Source organism: Thermobia domestica, chromosome 8, assembly GCF_964235325.1.
Source record: "Thermobia domestica chromosome 8, izTheDome1.hap1.1, whole genome shotgun sequence".
Taxonomy (NCBI): Eukaryota; Metazoa; Arthropoda; class Insecta; order Zygentoma; family Lepismatidae; genus Thermobia; species Thermobia domestica.
In genome coordinates this window covers 43,643,919-43,671,787 of record NC_137461.1, presented here as the reverse complement: position 1 = coordinate 43,671,787, position 27,869 = coordinate 43,643,919, and the positions used below count along the sequence as shown (strand labels likewise).

Sequence of the window (27,869 nt, the reverse complement as noted above, 5' to 3'; positions counted from 1 at the left end):
ATTAGAAATTGTGCGTAAAATCATCCCTAGTAGCAAAGAAAACTTACAAACCGCTTGCTGTAAGCTTGAATTGCAAGTCGGTCAAGCTTGCATCTAACTTGATCGGAAAACGCACAAACGTGCCGCAAGTTGGATTCCAGTAACGAAGTTACATGAGGGCAACCTTGCATTTAGTGTTCCATTCGAGCTTGACGCAAGCGTTTTACAAGTCAAGTCAAGTCAAGTCTATAGCCAATGGACGGCCAGCGATACCATTGCGCTCTAAAGCACCGCTTGTAAGTGCAAGAAAAGGCAGATTGTATGAAAGCATGCGTTTCTAGTGCAAGCGTAGAAAGCCAAAATCCAAGCATGCGCCAACTGGCCGGAAGCTTTCTTGCTACTAGGGATGAGTTTGTTAAAATAAAGTGGATTACCGTTATGTGGAAAAATTTTCTTGGAAGTCAGGGTATTTTAACGCTACCAGCGATTTACAACTTGAAGCATTGAATCTAGTAGGTAAGCATGTTGTCATGTTTAGTTTCTTTGTGTTTAATTATTATTCTTTGATACAGAAGGATAGGTCAATAATATATCCTTACTATAAACGGAAAGATATCTCAGTGTGTGATAAACACTAACTCCTAATGACTTAGTTGGCAGTCGTCGCTCCGCTACGTACGTTACCCGTCCGCTACGTGGACGATAATGTCCGTCGTATGTCGTGCCGGAACACAAGGATATCACGTGTTTGGAGTGGCCACCACACTCACCGGGTCTTAATCTGTTTGAACATATCTGGGACGCTCCTGGACATCGGATTGCAACCCCAAATCCACCACCTCGGGAACTAGATGACTTCCGACAGATGGTTGTGAACGAGCGGGATTCATTACCATATGATCTAGATCTACTGAAACCTAATCCACAGTTTGAGAATACGTTGGTCCCTGGGTATTTTCCCTACACATCTGATTCTGCAAATCGGCATCCGTCCCCCCTTCTTTATTCGTGTGCCACTTCCCTAATGTATCCTTTAACTTCTGGATATGAGTGAAAAGGTACGAATACTGGAGTGTGATGTCTTTTCACCTTTCATAAGGCCCCATCTGAGCTAAATTGACATTATTGGTGATGCGGAAAGAATTTGAAATTCCTTTCCCGTTCAAATGTAATTGATGTGTAACAGATTTAATTAATTGTATAATGGTGTGATCTACAAATTGAAACGAACACATTATATTGCCCCATACTATACTTAGTAAAAAAATATTATTGTTTTCAAACTTACAAGTGGACTTGCCGTTAAAGTGAAAGGTGTAAAAAATACTTTTGTCTCATTTCACGAAGGAAGAAAAAGAACGGAAACGTGTCTACTTGTGCTAACAATGTCTAAACATTGCGGAATAAGCAATACGAGAGTTACTGGATGCACAGTAATGTTGAATCCAGGTCATTAGTCTGCCGATGGCAACCTGCTGACCTTCTTTCTATAGAGTGGACATCGTAGCACCCAAGGACGAACCGGTTATGTAACAGCTTAATATCAGAAAAAAAAGATAAAATATATATAAAAAACAACTGAAATATATGACGTATTCTTTAATACTATCAATAAGCACAATTCTTTGTTTTCTTCAATTCGAAGTAATCAAAGTATAGGAGTACAACATGTTACGAATATACCTTCTTGGGAGTAATTCTAGTTATGATGGGAATATATTCGTGAAAAAAAAAAAAAAAGACTTTGCAAGTGAATATTTCATTATGAAGCTTAAAAGTCATGACAGAAGGTTGTCATGAGGTCATTGGGGATTAGATCATCTTCAAAAATCAGTTTGGTAATGAAAACCTGAATACTCGTTGTTTTACGCAAGGTGGCAGACTTGTGTACTTACTTTTTGCCCATCCAATGTATCTTTCTTTCTTCTATCTACGTAGTTAGTTTACGTTAATTTTGCTAAAACTATCTTTAGTTTCGCAATAATATACTTTTCTTTATTTAAAAAAAAAAGATACATATGGGCAGGCTTAACTTCACGCTTCCCTGTCCACTAAAGAATTTTAATCTTTTATATCATATAATTGGTTTACATTAATTTGTCTATAACTATCGTTCATTTCGTGAAATCAAGCATTTTATTCGAGATATAAATTCGTCACAAAACTCATTTTTATGTAGGTTTATAAATTCTATGGCAGTTCTCTTCTTCGAACGTAGTTTATTGGATCAAAAGATCTGATATATTTCAATTAAAATTTTTCTTTTATGCCTTATATTGGAGAACTACATGTAGTGTAATCAAATTCAAACTATCAGTTAACTCAGTATGATGTGCTTATTCGGTAGAAAAACAAAAAATCGATTTAAAGGCCGTTCAAAAATTTTTGTGGTCCCTGATCCGAAACTAATTATTGACAAAGATCACAATCTTTTGATTCATTTTCTTGGATCATTCATAAAATTCTTGGCTAAGATCGAAATTTTTGATACTTTTTTTCATTATTCCTAAATTTTTAGCTTATTTCCTGTATCTACTCAGTTAGCTTGTCAGTAGTTTCTGTTATCCTTGGTACTTTCGCTAAACATGTAGGTTCGTAAAAAAAAAAAAGAAAGAAAAAAAAAGAAAAACAAAAAAAAAAAGAAAAGAAAAAGAGAAAAGCCGAGCAAGCTATAAGCTTTTAAACTCATAAAAGAGTTTCAATATTCTTCTACCTCATATGGTCAGTTTTGCTAAATTTATCTTTACTTTCTCAAAATTAATCATTTTATAGGAAATATGAATTGAAAACATAAAATGCATTTTTATGTACATTGTGTGTCATATCAGGCCCATTTAATGTATTTTTTTTTTATTTCTTGTATCTACTTTGTCTTTGTCAGTATGTCGTTAGTTTACGTTAATTTAACTAAAACTATCGCTAGTTTCGCAAAAATACACTTTCGTTCAAAATGTAAATGGAGAAGAAAGCTACACACTCCGAAAATTACAAATGAATTTCATCATTCCACAGCCTCATATCATTAGTTTAGCTACAACTATCTTTAGTTTTGCTAAATTAAGCATTTTATAGATTAATACATTTTTATGAATGTCTATATTATATCAGGGGTAAAAGTGGATCTCAAAAGGTAGAGAGACGCTTGAAGTTACGCCGGTCCCCCGTGCCTATCTTTCCCTATTGTAATTTTTTTTTTTAGAAAGTGGGGGGACGCCTCAGATATTTTCTGAAAATGACATGACGATGTTCCCGCGCGTTCCTCCTCACTTTTACCCCTGCATTATATGTCATGTGCTGACCATCCAGCGCATGTTTATTGCTGCTAGTTCCTTAATTTGTAATTAGTTCACGTTAATTTTGCTAACTGTTGATAGTTACACAAAAATAAAGTTTAAAAAAATAAACGGGCAAGCTAGCTAAAGGGTTTTGAATTCACATGTGAGTTTCAACGTTCCTTCCTGTCACATTTTTCAGTTAGTTGTTTTTTTTTTTTAATATCGTTAGTTTCACAAAATTAAGGTTTTTATATTAAATATACAAAATGCCTACTTACTAAATGCTATAAATTAAGCATATAAAATGCCTAAAATGCTTACCTACACATTATTTGTCATGTTCCACCTATTTAAGATATATTATTTTTTTCTGTCTACTTCGTTAGCTTGAGTTACTTGTTCGTTGACTCAAAAGAACATGCATTTTTATCTTTTTCAAAAACTAAATGGAAGAGTCAATCTCTCTCACAAAAGAGTTCAACATTTCTTCACCTAACTCACCGTTAGTTCAGCTAAAACCAATATTACTTTCCAAAATCAAGCATTTTATTCACAATAAAAATTGGAGACAAAATATGTTTTAGTGTACACCATATGCTAATACCAAGAAATATACACTAACGGCGACCCGTTCGGGAGAGTAATGCTCCCGGAAGTACGTTTTTTAGCGCGCTACTCTAGCCAGCTGTTTTACGCGCTATCCTAGCCAGCTGCTTTAAGTTAGTTACAAAATTTATTCATGGGGGTCAACGTGGAACAAAACGAGCCCTGTGGGGCTTCTAACCCGTTCCTACTACTACTACTACTGTTATTACTACTACTCCTACTACTACTTATCTGCACAAAAGTAAGTAAATAACTTTTTAGTATTATTTTCATCTTATTTTAATTAAAAAGTGTTATAAAAATGTAAAAAAAATAAAAAAAACTCTCCTTGGGCAGGGTTTTTTGGTTTTGTATTGATTATTATTATTATCATTTTACATTATTGTCTAATTACGATGATAAGGTTACATAATTGATAGTTATAATTACATTCTCAGTAAAGAATATGTAACATAAAAAAGACTTGACAATTATAAGGATTGACCATAGAAGAGATAATTCAGATAATTAACAAATAATATTTTCTTCCTTGGCAGGGAGAATTTACCATATCGTAAACACAGGAAGTCCTCGCACGTGTGACGTGCTTCAAGAGAACAAGGAGACAGAATAAATTCAATTGTGTTTGCACTCAGCCAAATGACAGAATGATGTTTCTGGTTTGGAAAATACTTGAAATCAGGTAACAGGAGCATCTGGACAGTAATACAGTCGAAGCTGATTTTATACAGGTATTGAATCATTTCACAATAGATTTTCCAAACCGGTGTTGATCTGTTGTAGAGCGTGAGACAATGTTCCAACGTATCTACTTTTTCACAGATCACATTGATTGTCGTCGGTAATCTGGAGATGATGTCGTTTTGCCTTGGTGTCTATGATGTTATTAACAACCCTGTACCATAAGGAACGAGCTGAAGTTGATATAAAATTGAAGGAAATGTTCCTCCAGATCTGTTTCCAGTACCATAACGAACGAGCTGAAGTTGATATAAAATTGGAGGAAATGTTCCTCCAGATCTGTTTCCAGTACCATAACGAACGAGCTGAAGTTTATATAAAATTGGAGGAAATGTTCCTCCAGATCTGTTTCCAGTACCATAACGAACGAGCTGAAGTTTATATAAAATTGGAGGAAATGTTCCTCCAGATCTGTTTCTAGTACCATAACGAACGAGCTGAAGTTTATATAAAATTGGAGGAAATGTTCCTCCAGATCTGTTTCTAGTACCATAACGAACGAGCTGAAGTTGATATAAAATTGAAGGAAATGTTCCTCCAGATCTGTTTCCAGTACCATAACGAACGAGCTGAAGTTGATATAAAATTGGAGGAAATGTTCCTCCAGATCTGTTTCCAGTACCATAACGAACGAGCTGAAGTTTATATAAAATTGGAGGAAATGTTCCTCCAGATCTGTTTCTAGTACCATAACGAACGAGCTGAAGTTGATATAAAATTGAAGGAAATGTTCCTCCAGATCTGTTTCCAGTACCATAACGAACGAGCTGAAGTTTATATAAAATTGGAGGAAATGTTCCTCCAGATCTGTTTCCAGTACCATAACGAACGAGCTGAAGTTGATATAAAATTGAAGGAAATGTTCCTCCAGATCTGTTTCCAGTACCATAACGAACGAGCTGAAGTTGATATAAAATTGGAGGAAATGTTCCTCCAGATCTGTTTCCAGTACCATAACGAACGAGCTGAAGTTTATATAAAATTGGAGGAAATGTTCCTCCAGATCTGTTTCTAGTACCATAACGAACGAGCTGAAGTTGATATAAAATTGAAGGAAATGTTCCTCCAGATCTGTTTCCAGTACCATAACGAACGAGCTGAAGTTGATATAAAATTGAAGGAAATGTTCCTCCAGATCTGTTTCCAATTCTCATTTGGTAATGTGAAGGTTATGTGATGACAGCGGCTGTTTTGTTTTTATAAAGGCAGAGTATAAAGAAGTTTCACACGTTGAGGAAGATGTTGCGCGCCACTGGCAGACAAATAAAAGTAAGTACATAGAACGTCTGTAAAATACTAAAATCCGGGAGGGATGAAAGGCAAAGGCACTGGCAATGCTTTATCATTGGTAGCGACAAGAGATGAAAGTAATGTAGTGCTGAGTTTATTTCCAATGCCTTGAATGTTTTGGAATCCTCTGTGGTAAAATAAAGCTTTCATTTTACTTTCAACATATATCAAGTTCAGTCCTCCGTCATGATATGGCAAACATGTAGCTGGATAGCGTACTCGTAAAATCACCTGCCCACAAAAGCCAGTTACTTATGCTTGTAAATTTGTGAATATAAGGTTTAGGGATTGGCAAAATTTGACAGATATACCACAATTTGGAAAGAGCATATGTATGCACAAAATATACACGAGATATCAACGAAAGTTGACGATATTGGTGTTGATGTAAAACAGATCTCACCCTCAGAAAAACATCTTCAAAATTTTTTGATATGCTGTCATGCAAGTTGCGGGAAAAGTAAATACCCGATATTTTCATAACCGGCACTACTTTCTGAAAATGTTCATATGAATCTGTAGAACCATTTCTTAAGGGCATGCGTTTAGTTTTCACTCGATTAAGAAGTGCACCTGAATATTCAGAATATTTTGAACACAGTCTTTAACAAGTTCTAAATCCTATGGGTCTCGCAGAAACACACTGGCGTCATCAGCAAAACTTCATACTTTGATAGGAACAGTACAGATACGAAGACTTTGTATACGTTGAATGATGTTGTATAGTAAAGGACATATAGAAATTATAAATAGAGTCATACTTAATGGACAGCCTTGCCTGACACTACGTTTTATAGCAATAGGAGTTGTCAGAAACCCATTAACTTTTAGTTTCGACTGTGCTGCATCATAGAAAACTCGAATTCAACGAATAAATAAATCTTCGACACCCATGTGTTGCAACAAAGATCACAAATAATTGTGATTTACACGATCAAATGCCTGGTTGAAATCTAAAGCAAGCAAAGCATGACTAGTATTTTGAGACTGGTAATTTGCAATAAAGTCACGCACAGTTTGTAGCACATGGTAAATTATCTTTTCATCTCCTCATGCATACTGAAATGGTCCAGCAAGAATATCAATATATGGTAGGAGTCTATTGTTCAAACAACGAGCAAGCAACTTGTAATCGCAATTGAGATGACCCGTCGGTGCAAAGAAGAAAAAGTGTTTAAATAAGCCTCACCAAGCTAACCAATAATACAAAGAAATAATACAATGTTACGAAATTATCGAAGAAACGTTGTTAATATTAGGTAGGTGCGACTGAAATGTCCAAGCGATGATTGTCAATTCCAAAGGGAAAAAAGGGAAAAATACCAGATTAATCAGTGGTCTCTAGGTAAAGCTATCCTATTAATAAGTGATTGATATACCAAAAAAGTTGTAATCACTGGGAGACATGTTAGGAAAATACAGTGGTACCCTTTGAGAGAGAGAGAGAGAGAGAGAGGCTCCCTACCCTTCGATTTAGAAATACGATTAGCGAGAATTTTATTAAAAAAAATAATAATACTGCTAATCATAGATAGTCTGCACCTTCGTTTCAGGGCGAGAATTCAAGTTCGTATATAGGTTTGCATTGAAATTAACATTGCTGAGGGCTTGCGGACAGATTTGCAGTACATGTCACGGGGTTCGATATTGTAACGATCCTAGCTAACTCCTGAGCCTTCCTCACTGTACACTATAAGTTACATTCGTGCTTAATTAAAAAGCTGTTGACCGTTATCACCTGTGCACCACGGGCAACAATTCGCCAGTAATTCTTTGTTTTCGCCTTTGTTTTTGCCCCATAAACGTCTTTGTTCATAAATTTATTTGTGTATGGTTTTGCATATACGTGACATGGACATTAGATTTTGACTTCTACGCCATACGTATCTAATTATATACACACCTATAGAAGGAACACAACAAACTTGGTATATTGTTTGTGTATGGAAAATCACACACGCAGCGCTGCATGGAAGAGCTGCATTTATGGAATTTCATACACATGGCAGTCAACGTGTTAAGCAATGTATAATAATAAGAATTAAAAATAATAATAATAAACAGAAAACGAAACTATCATTTACATATTGTATAAACATAAGTTAACATTCACAGAGCCGTAGCTAAGGGGGGGCCAGCGGGGCGTCCGCCCCGGGCGCTGACAACAAGGGGGCGCCAAACGAGCAAGGAGAAAGAAAAAATTGTGTTGGACATGAATAAAAGACGAGTCGCCCCCAGAAAGCATTGGCGCCCTATTAGATCAATATTGCTGTCGGTTATCAATGAAATACGTAGATTTCTTAAAAATTTTCTTGCTCGCTTCGCTCGCAATCCAAAGGTTTAAATAAGTCACAACAAGTTTTTACTTGTTACTTAAAGAGTTATAGATGATTTCTTAATGACATGTGGTATACAAGGTGCCGAGTAATGACTTATAGTGTACGCAGGAGCATTTTCAAACTCAGAAACGAGCAAAGTCGTGTTCGGCGTTTTGATAGTGATGAGTTTGCTTAGTTCAAAACGTTTCTCTACCCCTGGGGGCTCAGTGGTAGAGCGTTCACCTCTGGTACTTGGGGTTCCGGATTCGATCCCAGCCCCGCCAAGTGAACTTTGTGGTGGACAAACACCGCGTGTGTGTGTTTTCTCGGGGTTCTCCCACTTTCTTCATTCCACCATTTCATTCGTTACTCATCATCACCGTCTCCTTTAGCCTAACCGGCATAACCGTGGGACGTAAAAATCAAAGATTTCATTTCATTTTTTTTACTATCCAATCCGATTAATCACGACGCACAGTGGAGCCAAGGCACTGAATTCTTGGCAAAAATAAGAATTCGCAATATGAAGCAGAAAATTGAAAGAAAACCAATTAGTTTGGTGTGTGCAGTGGCTACAATAATGTTATTTCGACATTATTTTATCAAAAACATAGAGTGTTACATCATAAAAGGAAATATTCCTTATATTCGCGCCTAAATAATATAACAGATTATATGATTGGTATAAACAAACGCGTGGACAATATGCTTTGATTTGGCAACTTACGATTGACTTACATTCTTACGCATGAAAGGAAAAAGTGTACTTATTCTTTTTACAACTGAAGAGTAATAAAATTGAAGAAAAGTTCTTGTTTCTCAAAATTATTTCCAAGTTGTGGAGGATTCGTTATGACAATGAAGATGCAAGGACGCTTCAATACATAAAAATTATCTCATCACAAGTTCTCGATATATTATCAGATGTATTAAACATATTATGATTTACAAGCATCAGTAACCTGTTCAGCTTGTTTCATATATTGCATCGTGCATTACGTGGGCTGATTTCAGGGCTTGATTGGAACACTCTGAGCTGGAGCGAGCGGAGGCTCATTACAGTTGATTCCAATGTCACTTCTGTGCACGCATCGCATCACAAAAAAACGCAATACTGAATTGATCAACACCATTTTAAATATGGTTCTACCTTATGGTCCATAGATTGTTTGGCAAACATTGACGTTTCAAAATATCGCCACCATTAATCACACATGTTTGACTAGAGTTTAGTTCTGTTGGCGAATGCCAGAGAAGTATGATTGGATGTTGGTAACAAGATGGGTCCTAGGGGGCGAAGCACCAAGTAGGTTTGGCGGCAAAATTCCCAGAATCGATCTATATTCAACTTTGTCACTGCGTGCATGGGGATCACACGTCTAATAATCTAACACTTGCTCTCACATTCATCCCACCTCAATTCAAAAGCAGCATTGCATCCAAAATGCGGTTTTCCTCATTTTCATGCGCTATATTTCCCAAAAGTGCAAATATGTGCAGGTTTTCACTTTGCATACAGTAAGAACAATGTTTCCGCTACGATATATTAAAAACTCACAGATATATTATTATTATGCCATATTTTCTACTAAAATGCCATTCTATCGTTTGACTACAGTTTATATGCTTTCAGTACCACAGCATTTTCCAAATATGATATTAAGTAGGGGATTACCATAGGGATATGATACTGATATTAACATCATTCCAAATATGATTATTGATTACACATTACCTCAACATTCTAAATATACAAAACGATACATACATGTCGGTCGTGTCACCATGTTTACCAGTCACGGAATATCTACACGCAATGTAGGAATAGTCACATTCAAAGTCAATTTCCTATCTTCTGTCACTAAGCAGCACCTTTCCTGCTTCGGTGGATAATCAAATTTACACGTCCCATGAATTCATTGTAAATAGCTATCACTTCTTTTCCTGCACACTATCTTATGTGTACACTATTAAGGTTTCATTATAGCAAATTATATCAAGTCAATCTTTTACTTCATTCTTCGAGTTTTTGCTAAGAATTGCCTGGTTTGGCCCCACTGTGCGACGTTGAGAATGAAGTTATGAAAGTGAGAAGAGTGAAGAGACACATTCAAGCTGCTGTTTGCGCGGGAATATTAAAAATAAAAGTAAACGAGGGAAACAATAACATTTTCGAACTTCAAGCAGTTGTAGAATAAGGGTTTAAGGGATCAGAACTTAGCCCGACGAAGTTCGACTTTTTTACACACACTAATCACTACCAATGATTTATTTTAAAATTCCATTGACATATCAAATGCTTCCAATTTGGAGGAATTTATTGAGGTCATTTTTCATCAACTTTTTATATCGGCACCATATTATTTTGTGTATGCGTGTCTAGTTGTGTGATGTTTTTATCTACCTACATACATACAAAACATAAGTACACACATTCTTCATATATGTACGTGTTAGTGTATTTTAATATGTTAATTAATAATAAGCACCTTAAATTCGGAACTTTCATTCATTAAGAAATTAAGTAATTACTATAATTTCAGACATATGTAGTAGCCAAAGTATATTTTGGATTTTAAATACAAACATTGAACATATTCTTCACCTCCATCGATCAATATTTAGAAATTCACAAAGAAGGATCCTTCTGAATTTCCATTACATTTCACAATTTTTTTTTTTTTTTTTTTTTTTTTTTTACCGTTAAGAGATCGAAATTAACATACTATTGATGTGGTCACATACAGAATAAAATCAAAAAGTTTACAATTATTACTGGAAATTAATACTGTCACCCATTTGGAACAATTTAAAAGCACATAATTTTTAATGTATTAAAATTTCATTTCTTATCAATAGTATGAAATGTTGTAAATAGTAGTAACTTTCCATAACTGTTCTCCTAGCGAATTCGTATACAACCAAAGGTAGTTTTGTCAAGTTTAACAAAAAGTCCAAAATAAGACTCTCGAAAACAGCTCTTATTTGGAAAAGGATACATAATGATCGTTTTTGGCTGTTGTAATGGTCTTTCCAAGAAGATTAATAAAAATTCAGCGTAACAACAAAAGCTGCTTTTCTTTTATATATATATATATATATATATATATATATATATATATATATATATATATATATATATATATATATATATATATATATATATATATATATATGTATATATATATATATATATATATATATATATATATATATATATATATATATATATATATATATATATAATGATTGCTAAAGTGAGTGTAGGGGCGCTGAATTCTACTTCGCCCCGGGCGCAAAAATCACTAGCTACGGCTCTGAACATTCATTAACGCATGTAAGTGCAATGGACTTAAGTTATTTCTCTCTCTCAATGAACGCAACAGCTCTTATTGTGCCAAGGCGTATAAGAGAACTTGTGGCACTCACGACTTTGGGGTGGTGTGCGGTCAGCAGGGATGTAGGTATGTGTTCAATACCAAACTGCACCTACATCTGTAAAAATCATACTTTGAGCAAAATTTTTACACGGAACTTTTTGAAGGCTCATTAACGGTATGGATTTCAATATAACTCCTCAAAGGATGATATATACTATCTATGATTTGAAGTATAAAACCCTTCCCTACTTACAATATTATCCTAATCTCTATCATCGATTACTACCTATTCTGATATTTCAGTAACTTGTTGGCAGGGTAACTTTAGCTAGAAACTGGTGACTAAACCTGGTATTGTAGTTTTTATTTTTTACCTTTGAAAGTGACTCATTTAAGATGGACATTTAAGTCGCTCCAACCTCTTTTAAATAATATATCCTTGATTTGATATCTTCCTAATATTGTATGCTTTGTTTGAGTGATTGATTTATTTAGCTTGGTTTATTTAACACTCCTTTTATTCACCGATTTGTTATCTATATTTTAACGTGGGAATCGGATTTCGGACTATACACTTAAGCCGCTTTGCTACAAGAGGCACATGGGAGTTTTTCTTTCGATTTCCTTAGGAATTTTGCGAATGGTATGACTTTTAAAACTATGTCTAAAAAAGAATACACATCGATACACAAGATGATAACCTGAAACCTAGGTGAATATATACGAAATATATTGAATTGTTTTTAATTTGTTTTCAGCTACCAAAACAATACTTACGACGTTTTTTCTTAATTCCAGTCTTTTAATATAAGCATTTCACACTATTGTCTGTTCTAGGACGATACAATTCTAGTTCATGTATATGCTATCTTTGAAAATACAGTAGAGTTTTGCTTATCCGGAAAATACAGTAGAGTTTTGCTTATCCGGAAAATACAGTAGAGGTAGGCAGAGCGCCGGATAATATGAATATTAAGAAAAGACCTATTAAAAGTTAAACTATGATATAGACTAATTTTACATATTACGCATCTAATAATCATGTTTTATAACAAATAAATGCACCACACTGAATCAAGGACGTATCCAGCGTGAGGTCCTGGGGGCTGTTCCCCTCCGAAACCCAAGTTCTTTTATATCAGTTTACTTTGAGTCAGTGTCCAAACTGTGGGCAATGTGTTGTTGTCTTGTTATAATTCTAAGAACATACTGTAATGCCATTGATCCCAGGTGGAATTAAAGGACACTTTTAAATAGGATTAAAATTTCGTTTCCGTTCTGTTTATAACTTATCATAATATATATATTTTTTTTTACTTACTTGCACCCGCCAACTCTGATATTCATTTCTATGGAGCTATTTAAAGCAAGAGGTATACAAGAACAAATCTCGAACTATTTAAGACCTGGGAACGAACATTCGCAGTGCCAATGAGAACATTAACACTTCTAATCCTCGTAAAGTTGCTGCCAACCTGGTGAAACGTGTGAACCAAAACGGGGGACACTCCCAGCATCCACTGTAGAGCTGGTAACTCATTTCTGATAGTAGCAGTGTTGCCGGATGCATATAAGTAAACGTTTTATCATAATAATTTCAAAGTTTGTTTTTCATTGTTTTTAGGAATTGCATAATGTAAACAGATTCTTAATACACCTTTTGATGCACTGAAACATCAGCAAAGTTGCCAATTCATAGTGCTAATTTATGAAAACTACGATTTCTCTAGTTCCCCCTTACAGAGGCCTCATCCGATTAGTTATCGGTGGAAATGAAAAATTGTTTTTTTCTGCTCCATAATTTCCAAGTTACTCCTACTAAACAAACTGAAAATGAACGGCAGAACATCCATACGTATGAGTTATGAGTCAATTTACATGTTTTGCAAAAAAAAAAAAAAAAAAAAACTTCGGATACATCTGGCAACACTGTGTGGTTCTTAGTGTACTTCAATCGTTGCTTCCTAGTTTAAAAATCTATGCATGAACAAGGCTTCATTTTGGTATAAGCATTATTCGTGTATCACTTCAGGTTCAAAAGTTCTACTATCCCAAACTCTGGGTTGCATTATATATTGGACACCCTGTACTAGTAGTACTACCACTACTACTTATCTGCAGAAAAGTAAGTAAATCACTTTTTTGAGTATTATTTTCATTTTATTTTAATTAAAAAAGTGTTATAAAAATGTAAAAAGTAATATAAAAGCTTCCCTGGTTCGGGTTTGAACTCACGCCAAAAGCGATATTCATTACTAGCACATAGCTCTAGCGCGCTCGGCCACGAGGACCGGCAGCAATAAGCGTTTGGTTTCTGCTATTTGAATGCAACGTGGCAAGAAATGGATAACGACAACCAATCAGAACTGTGTACTTCGTTGCTACTTCCGGGAGCATTGCTCTCCCGTACTAGTCCTGTTTGGACTACCTACTCTCAAGACATGTATCACCGTTTAAAGCGCTTCTGGCCCATATACCTAGGTACAAACACCACACTTATCATTCCTCAACATCCACCTCCTGTCGTCACAATTTAAAAATATTAATAAGTTTCTTTACTTAAATAAATATGTACTTCTCTCATTATTGTTTGTTTCTATTCTTTTTTATATTACACATACATCCTTATTATGTTCACTGTGTTCATGGCACACTCTCTTATTTAAATTCACAAAGCAACTTATATCCATACACTTCTTACCCGTAACTTCATGTAAGTTAGAACACTCCTTGAGCCTCAAAATACCTTGTCTTCTTCCCAAGTACTACTTTTGGTGTTCCTGTTCTTGTCTTTATTTTATGTTCGCACTTCGCGTTCTTATATTACTGGCCTGGTATCGAAGACCAGTAGCCTGTTCGACTTTCTCCACTTTTACTTCTAGATGTGATACCAATCTTCCTTCTAAACACCTTTCCTTTTGACTTTCTAACATTTGTATTCTTTCCATAATCTTTGCAGCCTTTCCTCAAGTTTTCAAACACTTTTTTTTTAAGGATTCCTGAACAAGCGATCTGGAAAATCGTATACACTATTCCATTTTGCCTCCTACCTCAATACCGTCTTCATTAAGCAATCCTATCTTCACTCACTCTTGTAAATATACAAGAAATAAGTTTAACGAGAGACAACATTCCATTCTAATTGCACTCTCCTTTATCTTTCCCTATTTTAATACTTATTTGTTGGTTATATATATATATATATATATATATATATATATATATATATATATATATATATATATATATATATATATATATATATATATATATATATCTTCTATGATATCGGTGAAACTTTCATTCAAATAGTTAGTAGTTTTTGATTTAAATAAATACAGATACTCAGTCTAGTACATATATATATGCATATCAGAAATTTACGTATCAGCACAAATATGGATATAAAATGTTATAAATTAACGTTAGTATCTAAATACAGATTGTTCTTAGTAAGAACTACTATGAAATAAATCTTATTTGAAAACCAAATGTCGAGCACAGAACTATAGCTTACCCCATGACTTCTTAATCATATCTGCTGCTTTTTCTCCAATCATGTAAGTAGGAGATGTAAGATGAGCACTTGGTATAGATGGCATAATGGATGCATCAACGACACGCAATCCTGTAACACCGTACACCTTCAGTTCCGGATCCACGACAGCGTCAGGATCTGAAACTGGTCCCATCTTGCACGTTCCACACATATGGTGAAAGGGGAAAGTAAGATGGCGAATAGCACACTCCCAGTATGCATCAGATTTAAATTCGTATTGAAGGCAATTTGGTAAAGGTAGTTTATAAAGTGTTGAATTGTATCTTTGGAAAGCCTTGGTTTCACTGAGAGCAATAACTTTTTTCACACCTTCAATCATAATCTCTAAATCTCGACGAACGTGAAAATAATTGTGATACATTACAGGCTTGCTGAAAGGACTCTTATTTTTTAGTTTAACAATACCTTTACTTTGAGATCGCAAGGTGAATGGCATTGCCGACCATACATCTTTATCCTCAATAGGTCCAAAGATAGACTTATAAGCCTTATCGGTAAGGCCTACTCCTCTCCGAATGCTTTGGGCTCCTGGTTCTGAACTAACTGAAGCACTGGTGAAAAGGATTTCAACATCAGGACGATCATCTTTTGGATCTGAATATTTCGTAGATTCATACCCAACAGCTTCAAGGCCACCGGGAACCGTAAGAGGTCCACTGCGACTAACAAAATATTCGAACATTACCCGCGGATTGAAGAGTCGATTTTCGTGCAAGGAAACTGTGTCGTTCACTAGAAATACAGCAACAAGTGCTGATATGTGATCTTGTAAATTATGTCCTACTTTAAGATTCTTTATAACTGTTATGCCTAATTCTTCAAGGTGCTTCCGAGGACCTACTCCGGAAAGCATAAGAAGTTGCGGCGAATTAATAGCCCCAGCTGACAAGATTATTTCTTTCTTTGCCCTTACTACACGCCTCTTACCATCTTTGAAATACTCTACCGCATACGCGTGTTTGTTTTCAGGATCAATAAGAATCTTCGTCACTCTGGCCTGCTTGGCAAGATGAAAATTTGGCCTCGAGCTTATTGGTACGAGGAATGCCTTTGCTGCGCTAACTCGAGACCCTTGTCTTGTAGTTGTCTGAGTTGCTGAGTATTTTGATTGGCTCTTCCCATTATAATCACCTATGGACATCCCTCTTTCGACGGCTGCTTGAAGAAATGCATCTCTAAGAGGTGTATGCCATGGAACATTAGTAATGGTAAGATAACCTCCAGTTGAATGGTAAGGAGATGAAATGAGTTCTGGTATTCTCATGTCTTCGAACTTCATGAAATATGGCAATACATCCTTGTAGCCCCATCCAGGATTTCCCATACTTTCCCAGTCGTCGTAGTCTTGTCTTTGCCCTCTAGTGTGTGTCATATAATTCAAGACGGAAGTTCCTCCGAGGGTTTTCCCACGAGGCCATTTGCAACGTTTCTCTTCCATTAAAAGACATGCTGAATTGGATGGTTGTGTTTCGTAACCCCAATTATAATCAGTCGATTGAAAGTAACTAGTGAGCAATGGGATGTCAGTAATAAACATTTCATCGTTGCCTGCTTCTAGAAGAAGAACTTTCCATTCTGGTATTTCGGTGAGTCTGTTGGTTACCACTGACCCTCCAGGACCAGCTCCAATGACGATGAAGTCGTACTCATCCAAAATATTTCTCCTCTCTCGGACGTAAGCTCTGACTCCTGTTGACAATGTTACCAGAAGCCACAAGTGAGTTATAAGAGCCATGTCTTCTAGCAATTACGAGATCACACTCAGTAAGGACAGCCATCAAAAAATATGACAGCATTGATTAAAGGAAGTACAATCTGAAATGAGAAAGAAGTCAAATATTTTAAAGAATGTATGAATCAAGGATGTTATAAAATAGAGGATCTGCCTATATATATATCTTCATCCTATTAAATTAATGAAGCCAAAAAACAACCGAGCATCGGCAAGTCTGATTGGCTACTCTCGTTTTCGCCATCGTCTGATTGGTTATTTTCGTTTCCGCCATGATTGTTGGCTCAAAACACTGCGATCTTATTGGGCGGAGTGGGCAGAGTAGGGGTGGTGAAACTGTGACGTATGGCTTCAAGTTTTTATTGTAAGGGCAGATCCTCTATTTTATAAGACCCTTGGTATGAATTGTTGATACATAAAAAAAAAAAAAAAAAAAAACATGGAAAGTATTATTTAAACCATATTTAATAAAATGTTTTTACTACCATCTTAAACTAAGAATTGTTAGTGTTATCAGATAATTAAGAAAAAAGTGGTAGCTCAAACAGGGTTGGAAATAATTTCAAATTTTTTATTCCCATATTTACAACTTTTCTAACAGTTTACTAATAATAGTTTCAGCTGTATCCACATCTCTCATAAAATAACTCAAAGAAGTGAACTAGTGTGATTTAATATACAATTAATTCATTCGATTGATGTGTGTGATTGTGAATGAGCTACGAAAAAAAAATCCTCGTCATGATCAGCAAGAAAAATGAATCTTAAAATATTATGAATCAAAAGTGATAATCCTTGTTCTAATGCTGACTCAGATTCATATAATAGTCCTTTTTTTCTTTCTCTCTCTCTTTCTAGTGTGAAAGGAAATCTGTTGAGCAGTGGAACAAGTTGATTAATTAATTTTACAAATCCTATTCATTCTTTTCCCCCATTAATTGGTACATTTTTGAACCATTTGATGAAATGTTTATCAGTTTCGTGGTAGACATTGGCTGAAAAACGGCTGAAGAAAACCTAAAACTGACAAAGACATTTCTACACGGTTTCAAAATCTGTTAGGCAATCCTTTAATTACTAATTTCACAGCATTAAATAGGTGAGATAATTTTTATTTTTAAAATTTCGTCTTACATTTCATTTTTAAAATGAAATCTTTCAGTTTTACGTTCCACAATTATGCCGGTTAGGCTAAAGGAAACGATGATGATGAGAAATGAATGAAATGATGAAATGAAACGGGAGTGGGAGGAAACGGGAGAACCCCGAGAAAACCCACGAGCACGTGTTTGTCCACCACAAAGTCCACACGGCGCGATCTGGGATCGAACCAGGGACCCCGAACACCGAAGGTGAACGCTCTACCACTGAGCCACCGCGTCCCCTTATTTTTGCAATCAATCAGAACAACAGTATATGCCAGTGGCGTACAAAAAGGGGGAGTTTCTGGATTTTAAGCCCCATACAACAAAATATTATGAAAAAACATTACATTTATCACGCTAAAATATATACAGAAGTCCTGAAATGATATGCTGAGAGGTTCAATCACAGTTTAATGATTTTTTTTTTTTTTTTTTTGTGAATAGCACTGATATATAGTATATCGTATACGATCTTTAGAACCAATCTAACTAAATTTAGCACGGAAGTGAACCTTGACTTATTGGTATGTATGTGAAAACATGGTTATATGTAGACCTATGGGTCACGAGTTATTGGTCATCAAAGCTGAAATAGGGAAGTATTGGGTTGAGGCATAATTCCGTAGCGTTCTGATTTGACCTGGCAACATTGCAATGCTGTTAATTTGTTTACAGTTTTCACATTGTCACTGTTTACTTTGGAATGTTGTCTTGTGGAGTACGAGTTGTTAGCGAGGTTTTACAAACGATTGTTATTTCTTCGCTGTTGAACATGGAATGTCAGGTCGAGAAAAAAGAACATTTCCGACATTCTGCTGTACGAGTTTAACCGAGGTTCAAGCGCAGCAAATGTGGCTAGGGACCTCTGTGAAGTGTACGGAACAAATGCCGTCGGTAAAAGCACAGCATGGAAATGATTTTCTTGTTTTAAAGGAAATCAGTTTGATTTGCAAGATGGAAGACTCACAGGAAGACCCAGGGACGGATCAAGGGGGGGGGGCGATCGGGGCGATCGCCCCCTCCCAGAAGAGGAAACTTTTTATTTTATACATAAATAAAATATATAGTTTATTTTTTGACGCTCTTAAAAGTAGCTCTAAGTAGCAGTATTACAACCCACCGCCCCCCAGAAGTCCGTCCTGGATCTGCCCCTGGGAAGACCATCCGATTTTGATAAGGAACGTTTAAACAATTTGATCTGCAAAAATCCACACCAGACAACCAGAGCATTGGCTAGTGTGACCATCGTTCGACATTTACATTACATGGAAAAGATCCAGAAGGTGGGTTCATGGGTATCGTACGTGCTTAGTGAACGAAACAAAAGTGATCGTTTGACAATTTGTGCTTCTTTGTTGTCTCGTCATTGAGTTTCCATTGCACATCAATCATTCCTATCACACATTGTTACTGGTGATGAAAAATGGTGTGTATAGGCCTATGTCAAGCTTTTAAGGTGGATCACCACCCGGAAGTCAGTACATATTTTAGCTCATTCCCTTAACTACTGCGCAGTGAAACATTATATATTATAAATATTGTACTATAAGATAAAGTTATGTTTCAGCTACAAAACAAGATACTGATTCATTTGGTTGTGTCTTCTGATATCGAAAAAGGCAACAAATAAAAGAAAATATTTGATTCGTTTTACAATGAGCACACAAGATGGCACTTGCTGTTAGATCTTACTAGAAGTGCTCAATTCTATGAAATGTTTATTTGTATATGTAAAGTACTTTAAAAGTAACGATCTTATTAGGAAATAGATATATTGTTTGACCGTTCTTCGTGTTATGTTTAACATTTTATTTAAATATTAATTCATATTTAAGGATTTTGAGAAGAAACTTACGCAGAACGCCATAGTGCCAGTTGCCAAATTTGTACGTTTAATTCCTGGATTCTAGCGTTGCAGTTCGAGAAGCAGAACTTAGCTGTGAATTGCAGTAAGGGTCGAAAACTAATTTGTCCAGTAAATATCCACGCAGAATTCCATGATTACTTCCTCTATTATCTGAGACCAGTAAACAATCGACACTAACTGGCAACGCGGCACTATTCAAGCAGTGTTTAGCATAGCACCGACAACGCCCAGTGATCCACCTTAACAGAATTTTACTGAATTTTAACTGAATTTCATAAATAAAATACTAAACAAACAAACATAACAAACACATATTTAATACTCTACGGAATTATGTATCAACCTAAATAGTAAAATTTTCGTAAAGAAAAATCAAAACAAAAATAAATAAATAAATAAAATAATAATAATTAATTATAAATTGTAATTTATTCGTATTGTTGATTTGTATTCGTATCAATTTCTTCCTAACTTCTGGATCTACTTTTTCTACTATAACCAATTTATTTTAGTCAAATTTAACTTTTCTCTTTCTAGTTCTTTGTCTTCCGACTCTGCTGTGTTCGATACTTACATTCTTTCCGAATAATTTAATCTTCATCATAGCCTACTATTGTGTTTATTTTTAACATTACTTTCTTGTCGAATGAATTTGTTATTTCTAACAAATTTTGATGTTTTGAAAGCAATGGTTTAGGAACTAAAAGTTTGTACTGATCCTCTAATGTTCTGTTAGGCTCTAACAAGTATTCATTCCCTGACCAAGAATGTTGCAATTTTACTGGTAAATACGCTTTTGTCTGGGTGAAAAATAGACAGTTTTGCTAACTACAAACTTAGGTACTAGGTAAGATTTTAATATGTTATGCACTTTTTCTGACATATACACTGTGACATTTTCTACTTGTGATAATTTGGATAGTGGTTTTAAAATTGTTTTGTCTCCATTTTACTTCGGGTGGAAGTAGAAAGTCGTTTTCAATCAATAAAGAGTGTGAAAAGTCCTCAATAACTCTAAAAGTGTGATGGAAAGCTTTCCCTGCTATAGAAAATCTAATTACAGCTTTTTCCCTTTATCTTTTCTTTTCTTTTCTTTCTTTTTATTTCTTCTCTTAGTGAAATCGAATTCTGAGTTATTCCTTTAATTCTCGTCTCTATATTTCTGACCATAGCTCTTGGAGGAATTACATTCTTATTAGTAATTGATAACTCGCTCGTAGAATCAATTATAGCTCCAATTTTCTATATGTAGGTACAGTTAAAAATACAATGTCATTTTCGCATTGAATTGAGGCTAACATTTGCTTCAATTTCAGTGCCCTACACGCTGTGAATGTGCACCGCCCACTGGTAGCCATTCCTAGTTTAATTGTGTGTTTGACTTTGTCCTTGATAATTTTGACATGCTGAAATACCTTCATTATAGGAACAAGAGGCACTGTATTGTAGTTTAAATTCGGTTGAGGTTGAAGTGGTTGATTCTGTTGGTCCGTACATTGGAAAAGTTTGTGCATACCAATTATTTCAATTTTGTCTTCCGGTATTATTATGGTACTTTCTACTCCTATCTCTGTTCGGAATATGATTTCCTCTATTTCTTCCTTTGTTATTTGAATTTCTACCTTTATTCCAATATTGTCCGTTCTTACCATTTTGATTTCGGAAGTTCTTTTACTTCCCCCCGCGAGCACTATTTTGTTGTTGTTTTCTTGACTATTGGTATTATTACTATTATCACCTGCCTGCATCTGAAATGTCATGGATAGTTTTAGCTCTTTAACTTCGGTGTGGGCGATCCTGGGTTCGATTCCCGGTAGGAGCACTCTGTCGAAAAAGTATAAAACGCTTTTTCAGGCCAGCCACTCTCAATGAAGTTTTCCTCATTCACACCAGGCAAATGCCTATGTGGTACCTTGCTTATAGGTCCCAGACCGCTTCATTCCTTCCCTTTCCCCGATCGACGTCATCTCTCAAACGTGATGGGCTAAATGGCCATAGATGCCGAAAGCCCAGAAGCAAGGATGTTATAAAATAGAGGATCTGCCCATACGTATCTTCATCATATGAACTGAATGAAGCCAAAAAACAACCGAGCATCATCTGAGCCGGAACGTCTGATTGGCTACTCTCGTTTCCGCCATGATTGTTGGCTCGGAGAGGGCAGAGTAGGTGTGGCGAAGCTATGACGTACGGCTTTACGATTTTGTTGTATGGGCAGAGCCTCTATTTTATAACATCCTTGCTCAGAAGTCTAAATCCTAAATCCTTTGAGCTCTTTAAGAGTTTTCTCTATCCTAGCCATTTGTGTACTAGTCGATGGTTCTATTTTAATTTATTTTTCATCTGGTTTTAGACTAATTTGCGAGTTTTTCTTATGTTCTTTCGATACCACTACATCATCGTCCGAATCACTATCTGACGAGTCAGCTACCTTCACTGGTTTCCTAATTCTGCTTATCAATTCCTGTACTGAAATTGATTCTGAAATTTTCTCTACCTTTAGCACGTTGTCGTCTCTGTTCAATTTTGTATTTATTCTTTTCAATCTTCAGTAAATCTTCTACGAATACGGTCTATATTATTATAGGATTTTGTCCCTACCTCATCTATGTAGTGTGCCAAAAGACCTGATACACCTTATAACGAAATACTTTAGTTTGTATAATATTTACCTGTACCGTGGGCAAAAAGTGCTCATAAATATGTAATATACTTAGTAGAATGTTCATTTTAAAATTAACAGAAAAGAAGAATGTTTTTAATATATGTAAGAGATTATTATGGGATAGTTGTGGCTATGTACATGTTATGTGTTGACCTAGTCAAGTAAATTTATGTATTTTACGGTCTTAAAAGGAATATTTAAGACATATCAAGCAATAAAGGTGAGACTAATAATCTTTGAATATCTGAGTTGATTCTTGCATAAAGAAAAGTTATTATCGCTTCGTAACTTATATTTTACCAGACGGACCAGGTTGACGACGCTTTTCTATAGAGTCGTTATAAAAATTTGGTTTACCAAACCCGGGACTTTTGAAAATTCAGTTCCCGAAGAAGGAAAGTAGGGCTGAATTTACTTGGATATTACCATTTATGAATACGAACTTAACCGTATTACGAAGCGGTAAGGTCATCAAAAGAAAAATGGATAGTGAAATAGTGCAACAGGAATCTAATACCAGTAATCCAGGTGAAATTAGTGCAACACCAAGTTTGTCATCTGAGGATCGACTTTTGTTAGCTGTGCAGCGACAAATTATGCAAATGACGACTGAGATAAAACAAACCATGGAACAGAAGCTCAATGAATCTAACACAAACATGGAACAGAAGTTCTATGAAGCTAACAAGACCATGGAACAGAAGTTCTATGAAGCTAACCAGACCATGGAACAGAAGTTCTATGAAGCTAACCAGACCATGGAAAAGAAGATAGAACTGAAATTTAATGAAGCTAGCAAGCAGTATGAAGAATTAAGTAAACGAATAGAACGGATAGAACTGAAATCAGACGATACGAAACAAACAATCGTCCAGGTGATGAACGACATATCCTCGCAGTTTGAAGAGAAGTTAAAAAGGTTAGCCGATGAGTGTCAAGAAAAGCACGATCATCAAAATCATGAAATCTGTGCTGTAAAAAAGGATTTAACGTTAATAGAATCTTCCGTTAAACATCAAAAGATCCAGTTGGCTACTATGCAGGAAGAAATTAAAACGTTACAGGCTAGAGACACCATTTATCGCAATAATCTGGGCAGTGATCGCTTCGAGTTTCCCCAATCACCGGATATAAATACGCCTTCGCCGGAATCTGAGGAGGATATTATATTAGAGGAAAATTGTCCGAAGATCACTGATGAACGAAATATAAATGGTATCATGACACAGCACGCTACGGACCTGAACAATCACACCACAAGAACAAGGAGTGAGAAAAGAAAGGTAAAGTTAAGTGTCAAGATGAGCGAAATCAAAGCCATGAGTAAATTTAGTGGTAAGTGCAATGAAAATGCTAGTTCTTTCTTAGAGAAGTTCCAAGACGAATGCAGTATAATGTCTATCGACCGATCACAATACATGAAATTAATACCCCATGTATTACTCCCACCTTGTTCCTTATGGTTTAAGGCAATACGTGATCACATTAGTACATATGAGGAATTTAAAGCGGCATTGATCGCGAATTACGAAAATGACTTTTTGCTGGCAAACAGAGATGCCACCCTTAGAAATCAACATTTCAATCCTCGATTGCACAAATCTATTGTAGAGTTTGTTGTAAATGTCTATAATGAATTAAAGGTCGTTAATCCCTTGCAATCGGAATCAAGAATAATTGCATCGATTCGCAATTTGCTTCCATTTAAATTACAGCAGATCTTATTTTCCACACAGTGTATGAGTTTCAGTCATTTATTAATGCTTGTACAATGCTACGAAACTCAATACCATGCTATGAATCTAACACAACCAGGAATGGGTAAAAATAAGAATAATTCAGATCATTTGGTCCCTGTTCGGAATTTGAATATCCGAAGTGTGAATAATAATGAACCGAACCTAAGACGAGTATACTCTAGCAATCAAAATGAACAAAATAGACAAGGTTATGTAGGGAATCCGCCTAACCTAATTAATCGTAATAATTCCTATGTTAGACCATATAGTCAAAATAGGTTTAAAAATAGACGAAATGTATGGAGAAATTCCACCAACGCAGCGAACTACGTGGATAGAAGTAATGGAAGGATAAGAGATGGCACTTCACATCAAGATCCAGGTATTGAAGTAATTTCTGTACAAAACAATAATACAGGACATAATCATGATTGTGCTGTACAGTGTACCCTATTGGAACCCTACTCGAGTATGAATTTAAACTAATTGCGGCTGATATGGTAGGGGTTAAACCCATGTCAGCTGTAGGTTCTCATGAGCATTTATCTAAAAACTTAAGCGATAATTTCTATGAACATTTATCTTCCAATTTACCGGTTCATGCTAATTATGAAAATGATCTTTCCTATGACGTTTCTGTAAAATAAATTTATTTACTTCCATTTGATTATTCAAACGTAGGTTATGTTTAATTTTTATTCTTTCTTATTAATGTGAAGAATCATAATTCAATTTATAATTAGTTAAAGGCAAAAAAATTACTTTATATCAGATTGATTTGTGTTTAATTGTCAAAGATTATGTTAAGAATAAGATCCATTCTATAAAATCCATTATTCAATAACTACCTTGAATGAAATTCTTCTTTATTTACGACATCTTAGTGCTACTATGTATACATTACAATTGCAACATCTAACTTATTTGTTATACAATGCGCCCGAAAAGAATAAATATTATTTGTCACATCATCGTTTGTAATAATGATCGAAACTAGTAATCTTGATAATTTGTGTTTCACCCTCGTTAATTATATTTCTAAGCGACGATGTTTTTTTAATGATAAAGAATAAATAATAATGTAATAAAAGAGAAATATTAATGAAATCAAAGATTTATTGTAAATGTATTTATGTGAATGATAATAACTAATATTTTATATATATATGAGGGTTAACCAAAAAAAGTAATGAAGATATATACGAGGTGTGATCAAAATATAAAGAACATATGTAATGTACGAACATTAATCTAATCAGACCAGTGGTTCTTGAATATAAAAGCCAAGCCTACTCATGACTTTTATATTCAGTCCCTTTGTCGGGCGACATTTTCTATAACGAAATACTTTAGTTTGTATAATATTTACCTGTACCGTGGGCAAAAAGTGCTCATAAATATGTAATATACTTAGTAGAATGTTCATTTTAAAATTAACAGAAAAGAAGAATGTTTTTAATATATGTAAGAGATTATTATGGGATAGTTGTGGCTATGTACATGTTATGTGTTGACCTAGTCAAGTAAATTTATGTATTTTACGGTCTTAAAAGGAATATTTAAGACATATCAAGCAATAAAGGTGAGACTAATAATCTTTGAATATCTGAGTTGATTCTTGCATAAAGAAAAGTTATTATCGCTTCGTAACTTATATTTTACCAGACGGACCAGGTTGACGACGCTTTTCTATAGAGTCGTTATAACCTAATGCTATCTTTTTAGCGTGTGTCGTGTCATTATCAACTTTCTGTATTGACGGTAGCATGTTGTGAACAAAAGTTATTATAGGTTCACCTTCCTTTTGTAACCTATCTCTAATTCTCTCTTCTATGTCCAAAACAAAACTAGAATTTCGAAATTCATCTATTAACTGTTTCTTCAACTTATTGTATGATGCTTCGCCTATATTCTTTCTATCTAGAAAAATCTTAATCAACTGCCTACTCCTACCTTTAAATACAACTGGTAATAATGCTTTTTCGTATCATTCTCATATCTGTTTATCTCACAGCAATAATCAAAGTCCTGAAAAAATAAGATATTCTTTCCGGATTTATAAAGGTAACCAAGAAAGTTCTGTCGCTTTTTCTGGTGGTCTGTGTTCAATTGGCTCTCACAGCGTGAGTTGAATGCGAAAGGAGATAAGCCGAAGGTCAGTTGTTGGTGTGGATATATCCAACATACTACCTGATTGTGGCAGTACAGTTACACCGTGAGCTTGCGTGAGAACAGATTGAGCATGAGACTTCCACAGAGCGTCATAAGGGCGTGTATGTTGTACGAGTTCAAACTGGGGTCAAACGCCGCTGCAGCTGGGCGAAAAATATGCCAAGCCTTTGGTGAGGGTGTCGTTACTACGCGGACAGTACAGCGGTACTTTAGTAAGTTTAAGGACGGTGACGAAACACTTGAAGACGCACCACAGGCCGGAAGACCAACACATGTACAAAATGAAGACCTTCAGGCAGTAATTGAGGCGAACAGTGTCCAGACATGTGAGGAACTGGGACTACAATGCAGTGTGAGTGGAGAAACTATTCGATATCACCTTATGAACTTGAGAAGCGCTACAAGTTGGGTCGATGAGTCCCCCATGATTTGACTCCGGGCCAGAAGGTAACGAGAGCAGACACCTGTCTTTCTTTGGTGTCTCATCTGAGGAAGGAACCATTTCTGGACAGGGTGCTGACATGTTATGAGAAGTGGGTCCTATACGAAGCTTCACGGCGCCATCATTATTCGTTAGCATCCCATGAACCGATTTCAAAAGAGCCGAAATTAACACTGCATCAGAAGAAGGTTTGGTGGATTGCTCGCGGCATCGTGCATCGGGAACTGCCACCAGCTGGTCAAAGCATCAATGCAACTATGTACTGTGAGCAGTTGAGCTGTGTTTAAGAAAAAATCAAAACTGAAACCAGCACTTCTGAATCGCAAAGGCGTCTTTCTGTTACAGGACAACACTAAGCCCCACGTGGTTAGGATGACCCGGGACACCATTCTACAGCTTGGATGGGGACGATCACCTTCGAAGACGCCAGTTCAAATCCCTAGTAGAGATGCAAAATGCACTTGATACTTTCTTGGCTTCACGGCCCATGAAGTTCTACCGCGATGGAATTCATGGCTTTCCAGAACGTTGGCATTAGGTCGTGGATGCTGATGGGGACTATTTTTGATCTTCTAGGTACGTCTTAAGTGACATTTCTATGTTCGAAGGTGGTGGGTAAAAACGCGACAGAACTTTCTTGGTTACTTTTATACATAGTTCAGTCTGAACATTAACATCAACTGTATTTGTCTGCATGTTTGTTTAACTTTGCTTATCTGCGTTGCGAGAACTAATTGATCATGTAAATTTTACATTTGTGTCAGAAACATGAATGACTTTATATTTCTATTTATTTTTCTTTAGTGTCTAGGCTGAGTTACACATGGAATTATCTGAATTAATAGTTGGTGTTTGCTTTTGAATTACTTTCCGAAAAGACATGCCATTGATAAATGCTATTTAACTTGAAACCACAAAAACTAAGACATATTATTTCATTTCTGGTGGTGATGGGATCG

The 27,869-nt window shown here is 35.6% G+C and overlaps 1 pseudogene across 3 annotated transcripts in view; it reads right to left on the bottom strand.

The window, feature by feature from the left end:
• Window positions 1-14,861: 14,861 nt before the first annotated feature.
• LOC145691704 (glucose dehydrogenase [FAD, quinone] pseudogene) overlaps window positions 14,862-27,869 on the bottom strand; it is a 158,785-nt pseudogene continuing 145,777 nt past the window's right edge. For all 3 annotated transcript variants that reach the window (XR_014132501.1, XR_014132502.1, XR_014132500.1), the window contains exon 3: window positions 14,862-16,963. The product of XR_014132501.1 is annotated as a glucose dehydrogenase [FAD, quinone] pseudogene, transcript variant X2 (transcript). The remainder of the gene's footprint in view (window positions 16,964-27,869) is intronic.